We start from the raw sequence: 18,569 nt of genomic DNA, 5'->3' as shown, positions 1-18,569 counted from the left end.
TTACCAGGCTATCAGAGTGCGAGTCTATTTTCTCTACACAAATAAATCTCAGATGTATTTATTCAGCAATTGTCAACATAGTTATCGGCCAAAATTCTTATATACTCTCCTTGTTTTATAAACCTCCTCCTTTTCCGACCTCATTTTTTTTGTAATCTGTTCGATGCCACCCCATAAAAAGGCAATAGTTCTTGCGGACTTTAATTGTAACCTACTCAATGTTGGTAAAAATATTGAATCTGACACTTTTTCTTGAATTAATAACCGCGAGTGGTCTTCTACCCACAATTTTTTCCCCAGTAGAGTTGATCTTTTGAGATCAACTTCAACATTAATTGATAACATTTTTGTATCTACTTCCCTGGGAAATGACCTGTCCTCAAATATAATATTTTCGGGTTTGTCAGACCATGCTCCTATTTACTTGTCACTACCTTCATAACCCCTACCTCTACGCTCTAGAATTAATATCCCAACAGCTACTAGAAATTACAGCTCTGCAAATATAACCCATTTTATCGATTGCATAAGAACCACTGACTGGTCCGATGTTTTAATTTGTCTAGAGGTAAATTCTGCCACAAATGGTTTTGCGCAACGACTAAGTTAGATTATCCATTCAGCTTTTCCTATTCGTAAACCTAACTGGAAATCTATCCCTATATGCTCCTGGATAACACATAGCCTCATTGTCTCCTCATATCGTAAAAACAAATTATATAAGTTAGCCTGTAAGACCAGTAGTGATATTGACCTATCAAATTATAAAAATTATAAAAACTTATGTTCTAAACTCATCCGTGAAGCGAAGAAAAATTATTATTATACAAAAATCCTCAATTGCAAAGGAAACCTGAAAAAGATTTGGTCCACCATTAATGGTATAGTCTCAAAAAATAGAAATTCAAAGTCTATATTTATTCGCCTTAAAGATACAAATTGCAAACTAATTGACGCTTTACATGAATCTGACGCATTTAATAGTTATTTTTCTAATGTTCCTCATACTGACTCCTGCTCATCCGTACAGGCTGGACTCTCTTGCTTCAATCCTAGATCTATGTTTTTCTGCCCAACCGATAGCCATTAGGTACTTCAAATCATCGGTTCTCTCCCTATTAGTTTTACACCTGACTGTCTTGGATTAAGTAATAAGCTCCTGAAGACCATATCTTCTTTTGTTTACGAGTCCATCAAGCACATTGCCAACCTATCTTTAATCCACGGAGTTTTCCCCGATTTACTAAAGTCATCCCTTGTTATTCCAGTTCTTAAAAAGGGTTATCCAACTGAGATACGTAATTATCGTCCAATTTCAAATCTTCCTGTTCCAAAGTGCTCGAGAGAATTATCTTCAGACGTCTGTTTCCCTTTCTGTTTGGCAGTCAGCACTTCGTTTCCTTGATTTCTCCCCACCAATATGGCTGTCGGCCGAAATTTTCAACTTCTCATGCTCTAATTGACGCAACTCGACCTTAAAAAAACTGTATTGGGCTTAATTTTGGATTTCTCTAAGGCCATTGACACGGACGATCATAGAAGTTTAATAAGTAAATTAAATAGTTACGGTATTCGTGGGGTTCCCCTCTCTTGGTTTGATTCCTATCTATCTGGAAGGGTACAGAGTGTGAGCTTAGGAGGAGTATCCTCTCAGCCCTTTCCTGTTCGGAGGGGTGTCCCGCAAGGGTTTATTTCTCCTATATATCAATGATCTTGTTATGGACCTGGGCCCTTCAGTGTGTCCTGTACTATTTGCTAATGACAGCAACTTCTTCATCACTGGCACCAATTTACCATCGGAAATGACTTCTGCCCAAGTCCTTCTGAACAGAGTCTAGGCGTGGTGGCTTACGAATAACATGACCATTAATAGCACAAAAAGTTGAGTAGTATTATTCAGAACCCCCTACAACAAAGACGTAATCCAACCTGCTCTTGGTCTCAAGTACTCCTCCGAAATCCTCCCACAAGTGGAGGTTGCCAAGTTTCTTGGTGTGTTTATTCACTCATGCTTGTCTTTCTCTTATCACATTTCTTACATCGCAGCAATAATTTTGAGACAAGTAGCTATGCTTAACCGTGTGAATTATTTTCTTCCTCCTGACATCCTAAGTTACCCTCTATTATTCCTTTATTTTTCCTTACTTTTCTTATTGCGGATAAGTTTGGGGAAATACAAACGGTACTTCACTAAAAAACTCATTTGCCCAAACCGTGCCATTAAGCAGTTTTTCGGTTTCCCCGTCTATATCCAACCCGTGATTTGTACTCAGATTTTGGCATAGCTCCAATAGATCAAACCATACAAAGACTAAATTTATCGCTTGCTTACTCTGCCTTCCAAAATAATCTTCCTCCTCATCTACTAACCTTTTATAATATTAATAATTCGGAGGCCCACTGTCTCCGTTCATCCAATAGAGCCTTTATAATTCCTAAATGCGTTTCTAGTGCTGCCCAGCAATCTCCTATTTACAAACCTATTATCCAATGGAATAAAATACCCTCCAGTGTTGAGCTAGCCACAAGTTTCTTCACGCTTTACAGCAATGTAACAAAACTTGATAATATAATTTAATCTTTCAAATTTTAACCAATTTGCTTTAATTACCCATGTTTTATTCTTCTATCTTTTTTTTTTCAGTGTCACTTTAATTTTTTCTTTTGTTTTTTGGTCCTTAACAAGTTCTCTTCTAGGATCTTTATTGTTATTGATGTTTGTGTTATGTTTATATAATTGAATTAATAAATAATAATAACTATTAATAAATAATAAATATAAGAATAATAAATTGAATTGAAATTGAAGAAAAAAGTTGAGACAAGTTCTAATTAAATGTTTTGTTGCTGCTTATGTTTCACGCTGGCAGAGGGGAGCTGTATTTTGTTCTATTCCTGTGCTTGCAATAGAGTGACAATAATTATTACAAAATGAATTTAGTCAAATCATAATACCAAACATTATTATAACATTCTGGTCCCACCATTGCAGGTAATAGCACAATTCTTGCTTTCTTGACAGCAAAAAGCCATCCAGCATTCCTTGCAGCAAGTTTCTGTTTGTACAGTTGACATAACGTATTGGGTGCACTTCAGATTACTTGACGTAATGTCAATTTGATTTGACAAATCACATTGTCCGTTGCTACAAATTTCATCACTTCTTGCTTGAGTGATAAATTTCGAAAAAGAATCAAGGAAGGCGGTGTTATTAGTTACAGGCTCTTGTAGCGGTAACAGATAATCTCTCGGTTTCCCTTCAATAGAAATGGCAGAGAAGGCTAGCGCTAGGACTGCAAACAGGAACATCTGAAATTTTTAATACATATCTTGAATTTTATAACATATCAAATTATACTTTCTTACTAAGCAAAGAAGATATTTGTTGCACAAGAATTAAGTGTGTAAAAAGAGTTCACATACTGTACTTTTCATTAGGCTTGTGAGTTATCTCTCTTAGGATAACACGAAAGATGAGACAAGTGGAACACATAGAATGTTGGGATATAAGGAATTATCAATGACGCACTCATTTTCCACAGTCCATGAAAATATTATTATTCCCATGACGCAACTTAAATAATAATCCTATTGTATTTTAAGTTTAATTACTTATATGTTTACTGTAGGGTACTAAAATAAAGAACATAAACATAGAATTATGAAACATAGCTGTGAAATCAAGGAGCTTAAGACTCCAGAGTATATTCCTTTAACTCTTTTATCATTATGCATATTTCATTCTTATTAAACTTTTATTTCAGGAACGAGTTTTGTTACATTCCCCCCCCTTCACTTCCTAAAATAATTTTCTGAAGTTTTTACCAGAATAATTTTTTAAGGTGTCCTTCATAAGCGCAAACAAGTTTCTCTATGGGGAGGCTAAAAGAAATCACTTAATATAACAGGGATAGTTTTGGTTTTATTTATGCTGTAAGAATTTTTCCATATAAGAGAGAAGCGGCAACTCTGCTTATCCTCCCTTCAATTACATCATTTCTTTGTAAAATGGGATCAATAACCGCATCGAGCTTGTTTTTAAATAGTTGCTGAGTGAACTATTTTGCAACAGCGAAACTAGTTCTGATGTTACTTTTGATATTTTTGTACTGTTTCTGATCAAACTTGACTCAAGCAGGAACAGATTAAAATACAAAAACAAATAATATACTCTAAAACTTGTGGAACATTAAGTGTGTTACATATCCCCCCCCCACTTTTACGTCTTTGATCACTTTGTGTATATGTAGGAAAGCTTAAGATAATCCATAATTGCAGTGAGCCATATATGGTGGGAAAAAAAGAAAAAGAAAAACAGGAAATTGCCAAAAGTAAGGGGTCTCAGAATCTGAGCAAATGTTTGAATGTGTCTGCAAAAATATTCTTCCAGAAGCAATTAGAAACGATAATTTTGTCATATACAATGTTTTACGGTTGCCTTAGTAAAGAGCCATGTGCCTTCAATGTGCTATTTCTTCCATTCTTGTTTTTCCTGTCTACTTATACGGTATGAGAGGTCGTAGAAACTTGGTAGGGAATTCAAATCAATTGGAAATTAAAAGTTCTACTGCCCTTTTTAAGATTCAAAAGTTATTGGGGGGGGGGTAGCCAGTCCGCTCCCATGTCTTTTTACGCCACCTGTCTTCCATGTAACCCCCCAAGACCTCCAACCAAATTCTGAGACAGTGATTCTGTTCAAAATAGTAGAACGGTTCAATAAATATACCTCTAGAGCTGACATGACGCTCAAATTTTCTGGGACATGATTCGTAAAGAGTGCAAATTGACAAATTTTTACAAATAGGTTTCTTAATGAAAAAAGTGGAAATGTTTGGTCCAGGGTGTACGATAAACAGGCAACTTTCAGAAATCGTTTCTAGGCCAAGAAGATGACATATTTTGCTGGGAGAAGGGGAAGGGTGTTAGGAGACCTGGAAATGGGCAAACATATTTTTTGTCCCTGATCAGTTCAAAACTAACAACCACAAGTCCTTAGACCAGGAGGAACCTAATGTAAAAAAAAATATTTGGCACCAAGAGTCTTCGAATTGGGGCCGATTAAAGATCAAAAACTTTTTTTTGTAATTGAGTTGAAACTTTTATCCTTAAGTCCTTCAGTCACGGGCACCCAAATGCAGAGAGAAAAATAGAAAAAAACCTTCGTTAAGCAAAAAAGAGTTCCGACAAAGAATGGCTCAAAACTTAAAACTGTAAGCCTCCTGGCCAAGGGGACACTATGGTTTTCACTAAAATCCGGCCTCCGATACCCGGGCCGGTACATTTGCATAAAATTGGGTAGAAGTTTGCTAATTTCGGGACCCAAATGAGTCTAAAGTTGGAGTAATAGCTAGCTAATTCGGGCACCCTAGGAAAAAAATAGATGGCGTTACTTTTTATTAAAAGTAGATGCTGTATAACTGAAAATGTTGGGATCCCTAGGGAGTCAAAAGTTGAGATAGCAACTTGCTATTCCAGGTATCCTAAGAAAAAAAATGTATCTCATTTATGTAACAGTTGACTATTACTATTATTCAGGGGCGAATCCAGAATTTTTAGGGGGGGGGGCAAAAGAGGTTGATCCGATAGACTTGCGTTAGGAGCAAGTTTAATTAAGGCAAATTTGCGTTAATTAAGTAAATTACACTACTCTAAACTATGTTAAAGGGCACGCGCCTCCCTCACCCCCTGCATTCACCACTGCTATTATTCATAAGCTAAAGGCATCAATAATCAGGGTAGTTGTTTTCTAATTGCAACACCTTACAAAATTAAAATAATAAAATGCATGGTTCAAAATGTCTCCGTATGTATTATGTAGTAATTAGATTATTGCTAAATTTGGGACGCAAAGCAGTGGGTTTCAGTATCCAAGAAAAAAAAAAGATGGTATGATTTTATCTACCTGCATAATAAGTAGCGGCTGGATTATTAATTATAAGTTTTTGTAAGCTAGGATCAAATCATATATGAATTTTGCTTTTCCTTCATACGTATAAGTCTTAAGAGACCTGTAAGTTTAAATATTAGTTTTTTAATTGACATTTTGTGGTTATCATCTGTGCCAATTATGGAGCTTTCTGTTTTAAACAATTAGAGGATAATCACAAACAAAAAATTTGTGTTCGTCTAAAATGCCTTAATACCCCTCCCCTTCTTTATTCAATCCATATGACTCAAGGGTGCATCCAGGATTTTCCTTAGCGGGGGGCGCATATTATATTGCTCCGATAAACTAGCGAGCAAAGAAATATCAGCACTTTAAAGGGAACCTCGACAATTATATGTCCTAGGTAGGTAGTGGAAATGGTCGTAAATGTAATCTAAAATCTGGTGAGGATTAAAGTTCTAATAAATCTGTTGAAGTTAAAACGATTTAAAAATATTGATACAAAAATATTAAGTTATAAACACCACCCAAACACACAAAAAAAAGCTGTTCGCCATCTACAATAAAATTGATATTTAATATTTTCTGCATAATCCTTAGCTTTTGTACTTCTGACCACTATAGCGAATGATTTAAGATTTGTATTGTCAAAAATAATTGATCTTGAACCGTCTTTTGGAATCATGCTTTGTGACTATTTGTATAGGTCAAACCATTTAGTATTTCACCTAACTATGTGGCATCGCTTAGTAATTATGATGGTGATGAAGAGTAGGAAATGAAAATTAAGATACAATCATAAATGCATCAAAGATTGAATATTAAATACTAGTTCGTTTAGGGATGTAAAAAGAAACATTGAACAAAGAGATAGAAATACATAGAAGACATTTAAAACGAGGGTTTTAAGCATAGGCAATAAAACATTAACTAATCACTATTTCTTTTTTAAAAATAGTGTTTTAATAAACAGTGTCAACGTTGACGAAATCTCAAAAATTTACTAATCAAAATTTTACTTTTCATAACAATATAGCATATCTTTCCACTTTTTAAAGTTCGATATATTTTGCTTAAATTACAAAATTCATTATCAGAGGCAACGCTGTAGCGTTGCCTATAGTAAATAGTAAAGGTCATACGGCTCCAATGTTTTATTATTTATTTATTTCTTTTTTCGCAGAGGCACTTCATATGGAAGGGGTCGTCGTAGAAGCTTCAAAGGGGGCTCATTCGATTGGAAATCGAGAGTTCTAGTGCCCTTTTTAATAGTCGAAAATGATTGGAGGGCAACTAGCCCCCCCCCCTCCACGCCCATCATTCCCCCAAACACATCCAATCAAAATTTGAGATTGAGATAGCCATTTTGTTCAGCGTAGTTGATTTCTGGATAGAAGATATGTTTTTGAGGAGGATACTCACCCACAACCCTCAGGGCAAGGGTTTTAAGTTATGCCCTGGGGGCATATAAGGTTTTTATAGAAGGCGTGGTCGCAGAAACTTCAAAACAGGCTCATTCGATTGGAAATTCAAAGGAATAGTGCCCTTTTTAATAGGCGAAAGTGATTGGGGTGTAAATAGCCCCCCCCCCCCACGCCCATCATCTCCTCAAACCCATCCACTCAAAATTTTGAGATAACCATTTTGTTCAGCGTAGTTTAGTTCCAGATAGAAAATATGTTATGGAGGAGAACATTCCCCCACAACCCTCACGATACGGGTATTAAATTACGCCCTGGGGGCACATCAGGTTTTTATAGAAGGCGTTGTCTTAGAAACTTCAAAAATGGCTCATTCCATTGGAAATTAAATGGATAGTGCCCTTTTTAATAGTCTAAAGTGATTGGAGGGCACCTAGCCCCCCCCCCACGCCCCTCATTCCCCCAAACACATCCAATCAAAATTTCGAGATAGCCATTTTGTTCAGCGTAGTTGATTTCCAAATAGAAAATATGTTTTTGAGGAGGATACTCCTCCACAACCCTCAGGGCAAGGGTTTTAAGTTATGCCCTGGGGGCACATAAGGTTTTTATAGAAGGCGTTGTCGTAAAAACTTCAAAAAAGGCTCATTCGGTAGGAAATTCAAAGGGATAGTGCCCTTTTTAATAGTCTAAAATGATTGGAGGGCCACTAGCCCCCCCACCTACGCCCATCATTCCCCTAAACACATCCAATAAAAATTTTGAGATAGCCATTTTGTTCAGCGTAGTTGATTTTCAGATAGAAAACATGTTTTTGAGGAGGACAATCTCCCACAACCCTCAGGCAAGGGTTTAAGTTATGCCCTGGGGGCATATAAGGTTTTTATATAAGGCGTTGTCGTAAAAACTTCAAAACAGGATCATTCGATTGGAAATTCAAAGGGATAGTGCCCTTTTTAATAGTTGAAAGTGATTGGAGGGCAACTACCCCCCCCCCCCTCCCCCCGACGCCCATCATTACCCAAAACACATCTAATCAAAATTTTGAGATAGCCATTTTGTTCAGAGTAGTTGATTTTCAGATAGAAAACATATTTTTGAGGAGGACAATCTCCCACAACCCTCAGGGCAAGAGTTTTAAGTTATGCATTGGGGCATATAAGGTTATTATAGAAGGCGTTGTCGTAGAAACTTCAAAAAAGGCTCATTCGATTGGAAATTCAAAGGGCTAGTGCCCTTTTTGATAGTCGAAAATGATTGAAGGGCAACTAGCCCCCGCCCACGCCCACCATTCCCCCAAACACATCCAATCAAAATTTTGAGATAGCCATTTTGTTTACCGTAGTTGATTTCAAGATAGAAAATATATTTTTGAGGTGGATACTCCCCCCCAACGATCAGGGCAAGGGTTTTAAGTTATGCCCTAGGGGCATATAAGGTTTTTATAGAAGGCGTTGTCCCAGAAACTTCAAAACATGCTCATTCGATTGGAAGTTAAAGGGCTAGTGCCCTTTTTAATATCGAAAGTGATTGGAGTGTAACTAACCCCCTTCCCCCCCACGTCCATCATTTTCCCGAACACATCCAATAAAAATTTTCAGATAGCCCTTTTGTTCAGCGTAGTTGATTTCCAGATAGAAAATATATTTTTTAGGAGGACACTCCCCCACAACCCTCAGGGCAAGGGTTTTAAGTTATGATCTGGGGGCATATAAGGTTTTTAAAGAAGGCGTTGTCGTATGAACTTCAAAACAGGCTCATTCGATTGGAAATTAAAGGGCTAGTTCCCTTTTTAATAGTCTAAAGTGATTGTAGTGCAACTAGCTCCCCCACGCCCATCATTTCCCCAAACACATCCAATCAAAATTTTGAGATAGCCATGTTGTTCAGCGTAGTTAATTTCCAGATAGAAAATATGTTTTTGAGGAAGACACTACCCCAGAACCTTCAGGGCAAGGGTTTTAAGATATGCCCAGGGGGCATATAATATTTTTAAAGAAGGCGTTGTCGTAGAAACTTAAAAAAAGGCTCATTCGATTGGAAATTCAAAGGGATAGTGCCCTTTTTAATAGTCGAAAGTGATTGGAGGGCAACTAACCTCCCCCCCACGCCCATCATTACCCCAAACACATCCAATCAAAATTTTGAGATAGCCATTTTGTTCAGCGTAGTTGATTTCCAGATAGAAAATATGTTTTTGAGGAGGACACTCCCCCACAACCCTCAGGGCAAGGGTTTTAAGTTATGCCCTGGGGTCATATAAGGTTTTTATAGAAGGCGTTGTCATAGAAACTTCAAAAAAGGCTCATTCGATTAAAAATTCAAAGGGATATTGCCCTTTTTAATAGTTAAAAGTGATTGAAGGGCAACTAGCCCCCCTCTACGGCCAGCATTCCCCTAAACACATCCAATCAAAAATTTTGAGATAGCCATTGTTTTTCAGCATAGTGGATTTCCAGATAGAAAATATATTTTTGAGGAGGACACTCCACCCCAGCCCTTAGGGCAAGGGTTTTAGGATATGCCCTGGGGGCATTTACGGTTTTTATAGAAGGCGTGATAGCAGAAACTTCAAAAAAGGCTCATTCGATTGGAAATTAAAAGGAATAGTGCCCTTTTTAATAGTCGAAAGTGATTGGAGTGTAACTAGCCCCCCCCCCCACGCCCATCATTTCCTCAAACACATCCAATCAAAATTTTGAGATAACCATTTTGTTCAGCGTAGTTTATTTCCAGATAGAAAATATATTTTTGAGGAGAACCCTCCCCCAAAGCCCATACGGCAAGGGTATTGAATTATTCCCTGTAGGAAGATAAGGTTTTTATAGAATGTGTGGTAGTTGAAACTTCAAAAAAGTCTCATTCGAGTGGAAATTAAAGGGCTAGTGCCGGTTTGACTATTCAAAAGTGATTTGAGGGCAACTAGCCCCCCCCCCCACGCCCATCATTCCCCCAAACACATCCAATCAAAATTTCGAGGTAGCCATTTTGTTCAGCGTAGTTGATTTCCAAATAGAAAATATATTTTTGAGGAGGATACTCCTCCACAACCCTCAGGGCAAGGGTTTTAAGTTATGCCCTGGGGGCATATAAGGTTTTTATAGAAGGCGTTGTCGTAGAAACTTCAAACATCATTTGATTGCAAATTAAAAGGGATAGTGCCCTTTTTAAAAGTCGAAAGTGATTGGAGGGCAACTAGCCCCCCCTCCTATGCCCATCATTCCCCTAAACACATCCAATCAAAATTTTGAGATAGCCATTTGGTTCAGCGTAGTTGATTTTCAGATAGAAAACATGTTTTTGAGGAGGACAATCTCCCACAACCCTCAGGCAAGGGTTTAAGTTATGCCCTGGGGGCATATAAGGTTTTTATAGAAGGCGTTGTCGTAAAAACTTCAAAAAAGACTCATTCGATTGGAAATTCAAAGGGATAGTGCCCTTTTTAATAGTCGAAAGTGATTGGAGGGCAACTACCCCCCCCCTCCCCCCGACGCCCATCATTACCCAAAACACATCTAATCAAAATTTTGAGATAGCCATTTTGTTCAGAGTAGTTGATTTTCAGATAGAAAACATATTTTTGAGGAGGACAATCTCCCAATCTCCTTTTTAATAGTCAAAAATGATTGAAGGGCACATAGCCCCCCCCCACGCCCATCATTCCCCCAAACACATCTAATCAAAATTTTGAGATAGCCATTTTGTTCAGCGTAGTTGATTTCAACATACAAAATATATTTTTGAGGAGGATAATCCCCCACAACCCTCAGGGCAAGGGTTTTAAGTTATGCCCTAGGGGCATATAAGGTTTTTATAGAAGGCGTTGTCGCAGAAACTTCAAAACATGCTCATTCGATTGGAAATTAAAGGGCTGGTGCCCTTTTTAATAGTCGAAAGTGATTGGAGTGTAACTAGCCCCCTCCCCCCCCCCCACGTCCATCATTTTCCCGAACACATCCAATAAAAATTTTCAGATAGCCCTTTTGTTCAGCGTAGTTGATTTCCAGATAGAAAATATATTTTTTAGGAGGACACTCCCCCACAACCCTCAGGGCAAGGGTTTTAAGTTATGATCTGGGGGCATATAAGGTTTTTAAAGAAGGCGTTGTCGTATGAACTTCAAAACAGGCTCATTCGATTGGAAATTAAAGGGCTAGTTCCCTTTTTAATAGTCTAAAGTGATTGTAGTGCAACTAGCTCCCCCACGCCCATCATTTCCCCAAACACATCCAATCAAAATTTTGAGATAGCCATGTTGTTCAGCGTAGTTAATTTCCAGATAGAAAATATGTTTTTGAGGAAGACACTACCCCAGAACCTTCAGGGCAAGGGTTTTAAGATATGCCCTGGGGGCATATAATATTTTTATAGAAGGCGTTGTCGTAGAAACTTAAAAAAAGGCTCATTCGATTGGAAATTCAAAGGGATAGTGCCCTTTTTAATAGTCGAAAGCGATTGGAGGGCAACTAACCTCCCCCCCCACGCCCATCATTACCCCAAACACATCCAATCAAAATTTTGAGATAGCCATTTTGTTCAGCGTAGTTGATTTTCAGATAGAAAACATGTTTTTAAGGAGGACAATCCCCCACAACCCTCAGGGCAAGGGTTTTAAGTTATGCCCGTGGGGGCATATAAGGTTTTTATAGAAGGCGTTGTCATAGAAACTTCAAAAAAGGCTCATTCGATTGAAAATTCAAAGGGATATAGCCGTTTTTAACTGTCGAAATTGATTGGAGGGCACCTTTGCTCCCCCCCCACGTCCCTCATTCCCCCACACCAACTCGTCAAAATTTGAGATAAGCATTTTTGATCTTCGCAGTATTTATTCATATTGAAAATTTAGTTTTGTGGTGGACACTTTCCCACAACCCTCCGGGCAAGGGTCTTAAGTTATGCCCTGGGGGCATATAAGGTTTTTATAGAAGGCGTGGTCGCAGAAACTTCAAAACAGGCTCATTCGATTGGAAATTCAAAGGAATAGTGCCCTTTTTAATAGTCGAAAGTGATTGGAGTGTAAATAGCCCCGCGCCCCCACGCCCATCATTTCCCCAAACACATCCAATCAAAATTCTCAGATAACGATTTTGTTCAACATCGTGGATTTCCAAAGAGAAAATATTTTTTTGAGGAGCACACTCCCCCACAACCCTCAGGACAAGGGTTTTAAGCTACGTCCTGGGGGTATATAAGGTTTTAATAGAAGGTGTTGTCGTAGAAACTTCAAAAAAGGCTCATTCGATTGGAAATTAAAGGGCTAGTGCCCTTTGTAATAGTCGAAAATGATTGGAGGGCAACTAGCCCTCCCCACGCCCATCATTTCCCCAAACACATCCAATCAAAATTTGGAGATAGCCATTTTGTTCAGCGTAGTTTATTTACAGATAGAAAATATTTTGTTCAGAGTAGTTGATTTCCAAATAAAAAATATATTTTTGAGGAGGACGTTCCCCCACAACCCTCAGGGCAAGGGTTTTAAGTTATGCCCTGGGGGCATATAAGGTTTTTATAGAAGGTGTTGTCCTAAAAAATTCTAAAAAGGCTCATTCGATTGGAAATTAAAGGGCTGGTGCCCTTTTCAATAGTCGAAAATGATTGGAGGGCAACTAGCCCCCCCACGCCCATTATTCCTCCAAATACATCCAATCAAAATTTTGAGTTAGCCATTTTTGTTCAGCGCAGTTGATTTCCAGATTGAAAATATATTTTTGAGGAGGAAATTCCCCAACAACCCTCAGGGCAAAGCTTTTAAGTTATGCCCTGGGGGTACATAAGGTTTCTATAGAAGGCGTGGTCGTAGAAACTTCAAAAAAGGCTCATTCGATTGGAAATTCAAAGGAATAGTGCCCTTTTTAATAGTCGAAAGTGATTGGAGGGTAAATAGCCCCCCCCCCCACGCCCAGCATTTCCCCAAACACATCCAATCAAAATTTTCAGATAGCCATTTTGTTCAGCGTAGTTGATTTCCAGATAGAAAAAATATTTTTGAGGAGGACCTTCCCCCACAACCCTCAATAAGGCGATGTCGTAGAAACTTCAGAAAAGGCTCCTTCGATTGGAAATTCCGAGGGTTAGTGCCCTTTGTAATAGTCAAAAGTGATTTGAGGGCAACTAACCCCCTTCTGACGCCCACACACAATCCAATCAAATCCAATCCCCCAAACACATCCAATCAAAATTTTAAGACAGCCATTTTATTAAACGTAGTTTTAAGTTCTGGAAATTAGGTCTTTGAGGATTACAACTCCCCCAAAACCCTCAGGGCAAGGGTTGATATTTAAGGTCTGGGAGGTTTATTGTGCGGGGTCACCACTTTTAAAGGCAAAATGGCGCAAAGAGTTGCTATGCCACTTACTGGAGGGGGAAGATCCCTTTTCGGCCCCAAATTAGTGGGATTTCCGCGGTTACTCCAACGGTTCCGTATACTAACGTTATCGGATGGTCTATGGCCACATTTAAAGCCAAAGTTTACCGATAAGATTTCTAACTAACTCTTTTAGATTCGACATAAGCTGAAAAGTTAAGAGAGTACATAGAAAAATCTTACTGTATTAACAATCACGCGGTATAAAAAGACCTGACTAAAAAATGGACGCCTCCTCCCAGCCCGCTAGCCGCGTGCTGCGGGGGTTACGAGGATGGTAATGAATCTTTCCAGCCAATCCTTGGACTTACTAATCTACTGGCCAACCTCCCTAACTGCGCAATTTTTCCCTCGTGGTCTATTAAGAACGTATGGAATATAGAGGACCCAAAATTGCGTCAAAAAATAATAGGCAAATTAATATTTATTACTTACGGAAGGAAAATAATTAATGGGCCAAAAGAAATGAATCTGGGAGGGACATTTATCTGAAAAAACTGGGACCAAGGGTTCCAACACCTCCCTCCTAAGATAAATGGCCCACATCCCTGTTGGATTGGCTGTAACTTCAAACACAGTATCAAATTAAAATAAACACTAAATTTCCTTTTCCAGTTTTTCCGGTCTTCCAGGTCTTCCAGTTTCCTTTCTTCCTGAGAGCTCCTGCCATGCGAGGGTATCTGCCCTGCCGAGTAGTGGGTTGTACTATGAAGTTTTCCTCGTTTTTCAGTAGCCTCTCTTCCTCCTCCGTTGGAAATAATTGCAGGATGTCGTCCTCGGGACTCGTAGAAATTCATTGTGCACAGCACAATCAAAAACAAAAATTTTCTTGCTCTCACGAATTTACATTTGAGAGGAGCAGAGAATCAATTTATGGCACATGTGATGAAACCAGCCATCGTGAAAAATTGGCTGCACTAGCCTATTAATTTCCATCTGTTGAAACAAATTCATTCCTCAATAAAAATGTAAAGTTTCACGGGTTATAATGTAAACTTACCAGAGGCAAAAAAGACCCAAGCCTGTGAAAAGGCGCGGGGCACAGGGACCTGACCCAACACTTTGAGAAAAAATTGACTCAACGTTCTCTTTGTACCCATATACATAAACTTAACTTACAACGTGCTTGGAAGGCTTATTGAGAATGAAATTTGAATACTTCTACCATTGAAAACAATTTTATAAGCCTACTTTTCGATTCACCGGAATAATAACAACTAGGACTAAGGTTCCTGGACACCCGTTTGGGTGACGTATGAATTGACTGGGAGAGAGTATCCCCCAAGTACTCCAGATCAGAAAGGCAAAATGTCGGTAAAGGGATCACAACTTGTCCGCCAGTTGTGCATTGAGGAAAATGGCTATCTTTTCCGACTTCCCGCAGGGGATCTTCCCCAAGGGATTCCTCCCCCTCATAAAGGATTGACATATCTTTTGAATTGATAATACTAATTTCAGATTCGTTTCCAAATTTTTCCAATCTGACTTGACCTTAAATATCTCCCAACTTTCCCTCAAACCGTTTTAGGTCAGTCATTTCTATTTTGTAACCATCTTGATTTATTCCCCATGGGTCTTTGACCTCTTTTCCCCCCTTATTATCCATGTTTTCAAGGCACAGCCCATCCATCATTTTTTTTTCTCAGTATCCTTTCGCCACAAAGAGCATCTTTCAGTGTATCAAATGCATTTTGTTCAATTTGTGACCATTTAATGGGGTCTACGGCCCCCTTTCTTGTTAACTCCGTCAAAGGCGTAGCAATCATTGCAAAATTTAGCATTAATTTTTGATAATAACCTGCAAACCCCAAACATGACCGAACTATTTTCTTTGTGGTCGGAACTGCTGTGTTTCTAATTTCTTCTGTTTTGTAACTTAATGGTGCTTTTATACCGTTTCATCTTTTGTGTCACAGGTCTTCTGTCTGTGTCTGTACTAATTTACATTTTTCTACATTCAAAGTTAGTCCAGCTCTCCTCAGCCCGGTTAACACTTGTTCCATATGGATTGATGTTCATTGAACGAGTTCAAAAATACTATAATATCATCCAAGTAGGCTCTTATATAGGGTAAGGAATTTAAAATATAATCTACTAGCCTTTGGAATGTTGGTGGTGCCCCTTTTAGTCCGAATGGCATGTACCTAAATTTGTACAACCCAAATGGAGTAATAAAGACAGTTTTGTCTGAATCATCGGTGTCCATTTTACGTGCCAAGATTACCGTCTCAACTACAAAATTTATATAAAGTGAGTTGAGAGATCTGTCTCTAGACTGTAATAACGTAGGTGGCGGTTTAAAGATAATGCGAATACAATGTTATTCATTGGTAATTATTATTCTAACTATACCATTGCGAATTCTTAATTCTGGAATACGCAGAAGTGTGATTAACCGTCTTACTAATTTTGTTATCTAATAACTCCATTTCTACGGAGGGCCCTATATGGTTTCTTTTCTTTTATTTTTTCTTCAAGGCGTCTGTCTAGGTAGTGTTTTATTGGTTTCCTGTCCTTAATAGTATTTTATGTTCCACAGTTTCTGTTTTTCCGATTTTGTCTGTTAATACGTCTGCAAATTCCGTGAATAACTTGTTTAACTGGGGTTTCTGAGCCCGGCTCAGATATGTTTCCGCTGAAACCCTTTCAATGGCGTTTATATTTGCTTCTGCTGGGTCTATTGTACCTAACGGGGCACTTTCCTCGTCATGTTCTGAGGTTGAAATTATGAGAAAGCGCTTTTGCGGATCCTTGAGGTTTTCTTTTTCATTTTCCTTGTTAAATTTACTCAGTAAATTCAATGGTAAACTTCTTCCTTTTTTCTAGATCCATCTAATTCTACAGTATAATTCACATAATTAATTTTCTTTTTCACCTTAAAAGTTCACTTCAATCTCACTTCCAATGTATTATTTCCGTCAGGTAATAAAATGAGGACTTCCTCCCCTTCCTTGAATTCGCGCATTCGGGCGGATTTATCGTACCATGTTTTCGTTTTGTCTGCATATTTCTGTTTTGCAATTTCATGGTATTTATACAGTTTCTCTCGTAGTGATAGCAAGTGGGTTATCACTGTTTCTTCATTTTTCTCCTCATTCTCCCAAGATTCCTTTAAAATGCCTAACACCCTCCTTGGGTTTGTCCCATATAGTAATTCAAATCGCGAAAACCCTGTAGCTTTGTGTGGAGTTTCTCTGTATGCAAAAAGGACATAAGGAAGCATTTTGTCCCATTGGTTTACATCATCTCTTACAAAACGTCTCAACATACTAATTAGGGTTCCGTTAAATCTTTCTGTCACTCCATTTGTCTGAGGATGGAATGGAGTTAATACTTGTTTAATACCTAGAATTTCGTATAATTTTCGGATGTATGTCGATATAAAATTGGTTCCATTATCTGTTAAAATTCCCTTCGGGATTCCGTGACGCGAGACATATTTTGCTAATTCTTCTGCGACTTTCGGTGATTTTACTGTTCGTATCGGGAGATCTTTTATTCATTTCGTGGGCATATAACTAGGGTCTAGGCTTCCAATGGGTTTTATTTGCTTTGTTTAAGATCTGCCCAAAATGTTAAGTGATAGTCTCTAACAAGGCTTTCCAAAATTAGGCATTTTTTTTCTTTGGACCTTTGTAGTGTGTTTGTCTGTATGCGACAGTCTTTGCATCTTTTACAAAAGTTGATAGTATCTTTTTTTAATCCTTTCCACCCAAAACGCTGCAAGACTCTATCTCTTGTTCTTTGGGATCCCATGTGTCCCCCCGTTGGGCTTGAGTGAGTCAACTTTATTTCCGCTTTCCTTAATTCATGTGGTACCAAAAGTTGTAGTTTTCTAGCATTTTCCCCAGTCTCCATTATTTTGTAAAATAAATTTCCATTATTGGAAAACTGTTTAGATTGCGGATTTTTTTCATTCGTTAGAGCTAGTTTTATTTTTCTGCAGTCTTTATCATTTGTTTGTAATTCTGTGAATTTTTCGGAAGTTATTCCGAGTTTTTCGGTTAGTTCCTCTTTGGTCTTTTCTGGTTCTTTTTCTATGGTCAATAATTTTTTTTGTTTTTGGTTATATTCCTTTTTATCCGCCCTTCTTTTGCTTTTAGGTTTTCTCGGTTTGTATTTTTTTTATGAATATCTCGTCGTTAAACTGAAATGGATTTTGTATATTCTGATCATCATTTTCATTAGTGGGGGGCACAGCCTCCCTTTTATTTTTTCATTGAATCCGTGTCACCACATTTACTCTTTTTATAATTGAGGTTGCTTTTAGTGCAAGGAAGTTTTCGATATTTCCGAAATCTCCTTCTAATAAAACGTCTACTGCAAGAGTAGGTACAACCCCTATTTTTAATTCTTTTTTAACCGTATTTCCCTTTTTATTGGCTAATTCTATTATGACCTGAGCTGTCGGACATTTATGTTCTGCTCCATAGTAGCATAGCGATGCCACTTTATTTTTGTAATTTATGTCGGTTTTCTTTATCAAGTCTTCCCGTACATAGATTTGGTCGCTGCAGGAATCAATAGCTATTTCTACCGATTTACCATTTAGTTCGCCACATACTTTGTGTGATTCTGCAAATGAGCAAGTTTTCATATTCTCAGGGCTTTTAACCCATGCGGTTCTCTTATACGTTTGAGACTTTTTCCAATTCTCTCGGGATCGATCATTTCTCGGATTGTCTTGTCTTCCGTATGCCCCTTCTTCCCTTGTTCTGTAATTATTGTCGTAATTTTTTTTCGCGCTTCGGCAATCTGAGGCGTAATGTCCTCGTTTATTACAGTTATAACAGGTAACGTCATACTGTTCCTGTTTTTGTCCGTATTTTCTACCGTCTTTATTTGGGCAATTGGTGCTATAGTGGCCACTCAAGTTACAATGGTAGCATGTTATTTC

At 38.2% G+C, this 18,569-nt stretch overlaps 1 long non-coding RNA gene across 1 annotated transcript in view; it reads right to left on the bottom strand.

The window, feature by feature from the left end:
- Positions 1–2,921: 2,921 nt before the first annotated feature.
- LOC148946862 (uncharacterized) overlaps positions 2,922–18,569 on the bottom strand; it is a 32,386-nt gene continuing 16,738 nt past the window's right edge. Inside the window, exon 2 of the long non-coding RNA XR_016142446.1 lies at positions 2,922–3,309. This is a non-coding gene — a long non-coding RNA (uncharacterized LOC148946862). The remainder of the gene's footprint in view (positions 3,310–18,569) is intronic.

This window comes from Artemia sp. Qi Xiang Cuo, chromosome 11 (genome assembly GCF_049724085.1).
Source record: "Artemia sp. Qi Xiang Cuo chromosome 11, ASM4972408v1, whole genome shotgun sequence".
NCBI lineage: Eukaryota > Metazoa > Arthropoda > Branchiopoda > Anostraca > Artemiidae > Artemia > Artemia sp. Qi Xiang Cuo.
This window is presented reverse-complemented; position numbering and strand designations above follow the sequence as displayed.